This window comes from Physella acuta, unplaced genomic scaffold (genome assembly GCF_028476545.2).
Source record: "Physella acuta isolate Inbredline_101_S28 unplaced genomic scaffold, ASM2847654v3 ptg001055l, whole genome shotgun sequence".
NCBI lineage: Eukaryota > Metazoa > Mollusca > Gastropoda > Physidae > Physella > Physella acuta.
The window spans coordinates 573,232-582,251 of NW_026732572.1; the positions used below are offsets into that span (position 1 = coordinate 573,232).

Consider the following 9,020-nt stretch of genomic DNA (forward strand, 5'->3'; position numbering starts at 1 on the left):
ATACCATCTCTTACCCAAATGCACCGCCCAATGCAACGTGTTTCAAGGACAAGTTTATTGTGGATTTAGGAAGCCAATGATTCAACTTAATATGTGGAATATGCGCATGCGTGCAGATGACTACATGAAATAAAGGAATAGTTCATTAGAAAACTGGCACTAAATTTCCCGTCTTGTGAAGAATGGCGCCATGCAAATGTTTGGAACCTCATTCAACTTATGAATAATGAATATTCACTCTAGCGGGGTATAGTAGCCAAAGTAAACCCGATTATTTATTAAAGAATTTTTTAAAATTATTGATCGCATCACCAGAATATTAACTAGTGCGCATCGTTTGATTGAGTGCAAAATAGTAGAGCTATTTTAACGACTGACTCGTAGCTGATTCACGACATGCGCTTACACCATAAATGCAAATTTAACGACTGTTTTTCCAGTGTTTGTTTTTGTTTTTTTTTAATAAGAATTTTCTTCGCTTATCGTCGATTTTCCTTTATATAAATCACACTTGGGTGGGAAAGGGTGTTCAATTTTTTTTGTTTCGGGATAAATGACTAACGACGTCTTTTTGTGTCCTTTAACAGTTGCCGGAGAGCTTACAATATGACATTTACAACAGCAGCTCCATCAAGTCTGACTTTGATCCAGCTCACACGTTTGTTACTTTTGTTGTGTTTTATATTTATTATACGGCTAAATGTTTCTGATAGATATCCTTTATGTTAATTTAGTTCTTTATTTAATTTATTGGACAGCGTATTTTAACTTACCAGCTAAACAAGAAAGTTTTTTTTTTCATCCTAACAAATGTTAAATATTAACTTAAGAGAATAATATAGCATGTGATTTCACTTTTCTAAATAAATTTATTGTGTATATTACCATTTGTTTACCAGCAAGAAAAGACACTGAAGTGAATATCGAATGTAACAAATTGAGGGAAACAACGACAAAAGGTACATTAGAGAGTTGGTTTTTATTTTTTTATTAAATATAAATTATAATTTTTACTCTAATTTCAAAACAAGTGTTTCACACAATACAATTTAATTAAACTTGGTATATTAAGTTTATTTACATAAAATACTGAAACAAAAATAATGTTTAAACCTTGTTGGACACTGGGCGTTCAACGTCTGCGGACCAGTGGTGTTTTTCTGATTACAGAAAAACTTGCACCATTTTTACCTTTTTATCAATTTAACGTAGGCCTACTACTTTAGCAGTGTCTTCAATACGAAAAAGTCGAATGACTACACAAAGTAAAGCTATTTTATATGCATGAATCATTCATTAGATGTACAAGTAAATTACGTTTTTATATTCGTTTTATATGACGTTTCTTTAGTAATCTTGCGTTCGAGATTTTTTAGCAAGAACTGTTCTGTAAAATTCTGCATTATCAATAAGCTAGAAAATATCTTTATTCATTTAAGTTTAAGCTTCGTGACAAATTTGTAATGTGCTTAAATATTAATTATTGCGTCAGATCTGAGTACAAAGCCAAATAGCTTTACCGATTTTCAGATATATAGGACCTATGAACACAACTGCAAGCCCACTGAAACTGTTGTTACAAAGAACACTTTCATTACCAACATTTTAAAGTAATTTAAAATCAACGATCAACCAATTAGCTTATCGCAATGTAAAGCTTTATTTTATTTTTTTTAAAAGCTCTATTTAAACACTTTGAAAGCTGCATTAAAAATGTGTTGTAACTGCATCCGTTTTTAATAGAAGGAATTACAAAACCTATAGCATCCACTTGTGCTACGAACAAGGGTAGCAACTAACATTACTTTTTCACATAATTATATAAATATGTATATAGATATATACTTAGCTTTTATATATATATATATATATATATATATATATATATATATATATATATATATATATATATATATATATATATATATACATATACATATACATATATATATATATATATATATATATATATATATATATATATATATATATATATATATATATATACATATATATACATATATTATATTATATTATATTGTATCTTATTGTTTAGAACATACAATAATTTATTCTAAATATGTTTAAATTGTAACTTTAAAAATGGTGGTTCAAAAAGTTTAAGTTAGTCGCATAATTTGCTTTTTAAATAGGTCTTTAAAAATACTCAAACGTATCGATAATTTCATGTTTAAATAATTACTACGAGCCGTGTATCATACGCCGCTATTTAGTTCTTTTTTCTACTTTTCAGTAATTCATAATTTGTGAATTCGACAGTACCAATGCTGCCACTGAAAATATTTGCTTTAAAACACTAAACCCCCTCCCCCCCCCCCCCCCCCCGTAAAAGCAGCCCCCTCTTAGTTACCTCCTCTAATTTTAAAATCGTTTCAAACTAAATTATCTGCCCCTAAGAGCCGTCACCAAACCCGGCTCTACGAATGTAAACATTTAGCGTGAAACACAGCTCACCAAACCATGTGAGGGGGTGGGGGGTGGTAGCGATAGAGAGGTAGAGAGGGGACTGCAAGGCGCGCTTGCAGCTTGTTTTCTAACGTCTCCCAGAAGAGAATTATATTTATATAGATACAATAATTGCTTTTTTACCATTATTTAGTTACTTCTACCAAGAGTACAAGTGAAGAAACTACTGAAAAGAGAACGACAGGTAATAGACAACTTTGTACACTGATTTTTGTCATCTTTAATCCCCCTATCTTTTATTCTTGTTCAAGTTTTGATATGATCAAATGTAATGTAAATACCAATTAAATATGGGTAGACATTTTTTTTTAAAGGCTCGTAAATTGAACCTAAAAACATTTTTTTTAATAGGACAAAAACAACTCTTTGGTGATAAAATTAAAAATAAGGAATAGATTTCAAATCAATATCTTACATTATACTTGAAAATAAAAATGTTTATTACATTTTAAAAATCTTTTTAAAAATTGTAATGCTATTACTTTTAACTTCAGTGAAATTATACAACTTCATCTTAAGTAATAATAATGAGTTTAAAAATGTGTCGTTTAATTACTTAATATATATATATTTATATATATATATATGTATATATATATATATATATATATATATATATATATATATATATATATATATATATATATATATATATATATAACTGTATTTTATCAGTAAAAACTCTAACGTCAACTAATTCATCTACGACACCTCACGTTGCAGAATCCAGTGGTAATATAAATATTTATTGTCATGTAAAAATGTATGTCATGTTTTATTATATTTATGTTTTAAAATTATACGAAACCGGTTGTTATAATTGTTTTTTAATTAAATTTGTTTTTATTTATATATAAATAAATAAATATATATATATATATATATATATTTATATATATATATATATATAATTGATTCTATTCTATTAGAAAAAGTTTAAGTAATTAAAAATGGATTAAATATCATGTCTATGTCCTAAGTTGCCTTCCCCTGTAGTATTATATAAGAATATTCGAGAAAGTTTAGGTGGGATGTTTCCCGGTTTATTTTTAACTTTGAAAGAGATATAACCGCTAACTTTACAGAGCTTATAGATCAACAAAAGATTGCTTTGATTTGTGTGACTATCATTGTCATTAATTTCATCGGGTGTGTTATTTTCATCTGTTGCCCGTAAGTATTATCTTTTCACTATATATACATCTAATACTTCCAACATTTTGGAGCATTATAAAATTAAATATGTGTAACCATCTTAATACTTTTACTAGAAAAACATTTACTTTGCAACATTTTCTTATGTTTCGAAACTGGCTTGCATAAACGAAAATAGTAACTGCCTAGAACATTTTTATTTTTTCTGTTTCTCAGATTTTTGTAAAAACTCTAAAACTACATCTTTAAAATAAGTAGTAAACTTTTTAAATATATCCTCAACTAGTGAGAAAAAATTTAAACAATAAAATATCTCATATTCTGCTTAGGTTAAAGCAGATTTGATTAGCCAGTTCATTATTCGTCTGAGATAGTTAATCCTCGAATACGCGTTTATTTATTTGAATTTACTTCAGAAAATGGTGTAAAAGAAAAAAGAGTGACGCTAATATTTACGACGTGCCCGGTGACAGGACAGTAACTACACAGGAGGACGAACATCAGTATGAACGAGTAGTTAACGGTACATATTATTTTCTTTAACATTTTATACAAAAACGACTCCTTCACTTCATATTTTCTGTTTTAAACAGTGTTTTCACATTTGAATTAGGTTTTAATTATTGTTTATGTTTAACAAACGAGCTAAAATAATGCAGTGATGATTTTAAAAAATTGTAATTATTTCACAGAGTCAGCAGCATCCGATGAAGTCTTGCCTGACTATTTGGAGATATTGAATTAGTACACCAGTTAACTAAATCATAGCATAGCTAATTGTGTTTTTTAAACAGGGTATCTGTGAATTCTTTCATCTTTATGAGTAGTGCTGGTTTTATTTTATACCTAACATTATCATGTATATTCAATTTTACTTGTATATTTATTAAACAAACAAAATTTTAATCAGTTAGTGTCATCTAAATAACTAATAACCGTTGAATCAATATTTATTTCCCGTAATATTTTAAATGCTGCATTTTAAAATGTCTGTTTGAATGTTAGTACAGATATTTGAAAATTTAAAAATGCATTCTAAAAGATGACCCAAATTACGAGTTAGCGGTTCTTTTAAAATTCTCTGCCGAAATTACTTAGGCAGTTGCTGTCACTGATTTGACTTTAAGATGTGGTTTATATGTTGAACAACTCAAACACAAGAGGCGCTATGAAACAACTCCGTTTACGTCTTAAGACAGTGTTAAAGCAGAGGGGTGTTAGGAGGAGAAGAAATTCTAGAACACCTTAATGGACCACTAAAAGAACACCTTAATGGACCACTAAAAGAACACCTCAATGGACCACTAAAAAAACACCTCAATGGACTACTAAACGAACACCTCAATGGAAAACAAAAAGAACACCTCAACGGACCACTAAGAGACACCTCAATTGACCACCGAACTAAAAGTTGTCTAATGTTGTTAGTGTTTATCCGTTTATTAGGTCCACAAATAATTAGAACTTTTTGAAATCCATAAACGTCTAACACGAAAGAACATGTCTCACCATCTAAATCCACCCTAACGTGGACAAAGACGTCCACAAAACTTACAGATCTCTAAAAACCTTACTCTAATATAGGCCAACGTATTAAAAAAACATCTGTTGTGTATGTGTAGCTTTAAGTGCTGATTTCTTATATTTTGGAAAGTTTGTGATTAAATATGAAAAGTAGAACCTTGAATGTATTGAGTAAAATAAATAAAATGTTTTAGATGTAAAAATGTATCATGAGCGCTGGTTTTATTTGATTTTTAAAGGTTGACTGTGATTCTTATACACATACACACATATTATGGTTCCATGAGAAATTATCACAGACAAAATATCCCAGAAAAAAATTACTCTATGACAAATGATCTCAAGGACCAAAGATCTCATAAACAAAATATCGCTAAGCACTAAATATATAATGACAAAAGATACAATGACAAAATATCTTCGACGGAATATATCTTTTGTTGTATCATTTACATCCTTTTTCCTTAGATATTTCGTCTGGTATATTCTATTTTAGATCATTTCTCCTAAGATCATATTGAGAGAAAGAGAAAGAGAGAGATGGGGGGGGGAGGAAGAAGAGAGAAAACACAATTACTAAGGGGAAGCCACAACACGTTTTCGCTGTAGATAAAAATATTTCACTCAGATCTTAAATGAATCATCCATAAATGACCTCACGCTTTTTTTACGATTTTTACCTCCCCTCCCCTCCGTTACAGATCGACATAAAAAGTCAGACTCCCCCCCCCCTAAAATGACGTCACACTTCAGCCTACAACCCCCCTCAACATTGGAGTTGAATTTTTCTTAAAACATTGATAGTTTTTAAAATCTTGTCTAAACTGTCAACATAGAGTATTTTAATCAATTCCTATTACAGTTTATTAAAACAGTTTTCTAAAATAAGAAATAACGGCTAAAACTCGTTTTCTGACATTGCTTTTGTATAATACAAAAGTGTGACGTCGCACAATCTGAAACCCCCACCCCCTCATCACACATCCTCACAAAATAACGGACCCCCCTCCTCCCCCTACGAGTGTGACGTCATTTATGGACGACCACTTTCAAAAAATGTTAGAGGACACTTGCCAAACAACGTTTGACCCACTTTATTAAACTGCATAATATATGTATATCAGTAATTTAAATATTGTGTTTTAAACATACACAAAAAGTTTTGTCTAGTGTTTAATAAATGAATTATAATATTTTTAAATATTTAATTTTGCAATTCTTTAAACAATGAGGAAAAGGATGTGTTTACTAAAGTAATAAACATTGCACAATCAACTGAGAGTTGCTTCTTAAAAACAATCTACGTTGAGCGTTTTCATATTGCATTCAAATATAAAGGGTTTTTGGTTATGAAAAATTAGAGAATAAAACAGTTAAACTGACGAGTTATTTGATCTATTTTCATTATTTTTTTTTGCTACTGGAACCTTCACTTGAAGAAAAAAGTTGTTCTGTTTTATTAGACAGAATGAAATCTCCTGCTAAATAAACTACATCTGGAAAGTTTTTAAGGGGGAAAAATTGTGCTTATTTTCTAATTAATATTTTCAACAGTTTACTAACAACTTTATAGTTTTAACTGAGCTTTATTAGAAGCAATTACATTACAGAGTCACAGGATTTAAATAAAGACGCTGAGTTGTAGCCTATTGTTGGTGTGCCAAGACTATAACATTATCTTTATTTCTCAAAAGAAAATTAGTTGTTGTATAATCTCCGGGTGTGGCTATAAATTAATTACGTTTAAATCCAGCCTATTGTCGGTTTGTTTTTAAATTTCTACTTGAATGTAAAACATATTGTAACACTGCGTATTTGTTAATGTGACAATACGTTGTTACTGTGAGTTCTTACTTCAATAGAGACGCTGAAAAAGTTCTTTCATTTTCCAACTTTATTTACAGTAATAAAATTGATCCATAAGGAATAATGATTATAAATCCATAGTAGGATAAAAATAATTCAAAACAATCCACGAACATAGTGACATGGCGACGGCTTACATTATTCTACACAGGCACCCCGTGTCCACCTTACGCTCCCCTTTTATATCCTTCATTCTCTCCCCTAACGTCAGTGAGCGATAAAAAATAAAGCATGGAATAACATGATTAGTCGCTCACCTAGTCCTTCTGTAGCCAGGTATTCTACTTTCATGCAAGTTCGTGTTAAATATAATATAAATAAACAATACCGAAAGTACGGTCTGTTTCACATATAATGACTGATTTAACGATTTCTATATCGTCTCACAAGGATGAGAATTCCGCATTCTCCCCCCCCCCCCCCAACACCTGCATCATCCCTGCATGTATTGCTTGTTTATTATCATAAACATCTTAATATAAAATAAAGTGTACAGTTAATATTATATAAACATACACATACACGTACAAGTGCACGTGCAAGTGTATGTACACGTACACGTACTTGACCACGCAAAAGCACAAACACGTACACGTACACGTACACGTACACGTACACGTACACGTACACGTACACGTACACGTACACGTACACGTACACGTACACGTACACGTACACGTACACGTACACGTACACGTACACGTACACGTACACGTACACGTACACGTACACGTACACGTACACGTACACGTACACGTGGGCGTCAGCTGATTAAATTAACGATAATTGATTTTTTGATAGCTTAAAGTAGCTAATCATGACGTGCAATCGCATGCCTCCATCATCCACTTGACCAACCATGTCATGTTCAAACTAACTCCACACAAACAAAATTGTAATATAAACAAAAAACTTACACCTAAAAGTTATTGTCAACTCACAACCTGAAACGTAGCATGTTAAGTGTTAGTATACTTATTGGGTATATAATATAGACGTGAGTATCTTATTGAGTATATAATATACACGTGAGTATCTTAATGAGTATGTATTAACTGAAATACCTAGCGATATCAAAATTTTAAATTTTTTTAATAAGGTTGAAATAAAAAATATTTTCAGGTAAATTCTTTAGTAAAAATTAGATTTATTTTCTTATTTTTGAGAATAGTTTTGGGAAATAAATATTAAAACTACCTATATTTTATTTTTATATAGTTTATTTGTTTCTTTGTTTGTTTCTTTTTTGCATGATAAGAGACATTTCTTAATAACATTGATCTAGGGGTATGTAAACGTTAAGCTAATTTGACAACACACATAGATTACTATGGTGCAACATCAAAACTTGTATAATCCGTAGCTATTTAATAATGAGAAATGATATTGATAAAATATATTAAGTAGGTATTTAATACTGAAAAATAATATTGATAAAATATTAACAGCTGGAAAAAAAAAATCTAAGATATAATTAAAACAAGCAAAATACAAAAATGAGTAGATCCTGACAAAACCTAGACACATTTGTCCTCAAAACTACAACAGAAAAACCAACAAAGTGCACACACAAACAAACACACACACACACACACACACACACTCCCCGTGAACGCCAAGCATTGGATACAGGAACGAATTTTTTAAAACAAAAAGTTAAATTACCAAAGATTTAACTTTTTTAAACGGGTGATTCTTTCTGTTAATTGCGTACTTAAATTGAAAATATGCACTATTGATCATTATAACATTAAATGTCAAATATATCAGTGCGATGAAATAAACATTTTTATAAAATGTTTAATGTTAATTATGATGCTGCAATTTTTAACAATAACTGTTCTATTTATTTTTCTCAAGGTCAGCAATTTGCAAACATGAACTACGTACAAATCAAGTTATCAGACATCTGTAATATAACGCTAAGAATCAAGATGTCAATTTTCTGCATGATTATTTTTTTATTAACAGATACAGCTAACATGAAA

General features: G+C 30.1%; 1 long non-coding RNA gene across 1 annotated transcript; it reads left to right on the forward strand.

Annotated features, from left to right (window-relative positions):
• The first annotated feature begins 587 nt into the window (after positions 1 to 587).
• On the forward strand, positions 588 to 3,235 carry LOC131955115 (uncharacterized). The gene is made up of 4 exons (XR_009388819.1): positions 588 to 658; positions 900 to 959; positions 2,621 to 2,671; positions 3,163 to 3,235. It is a non-coding gene; the product is annotated as an uncharacterized LOC131955115 (long non-coding RNA).
• The last annotated feature ends 5,785 nt before the right edge of the window (positions 3,236 to 9,020 follow it).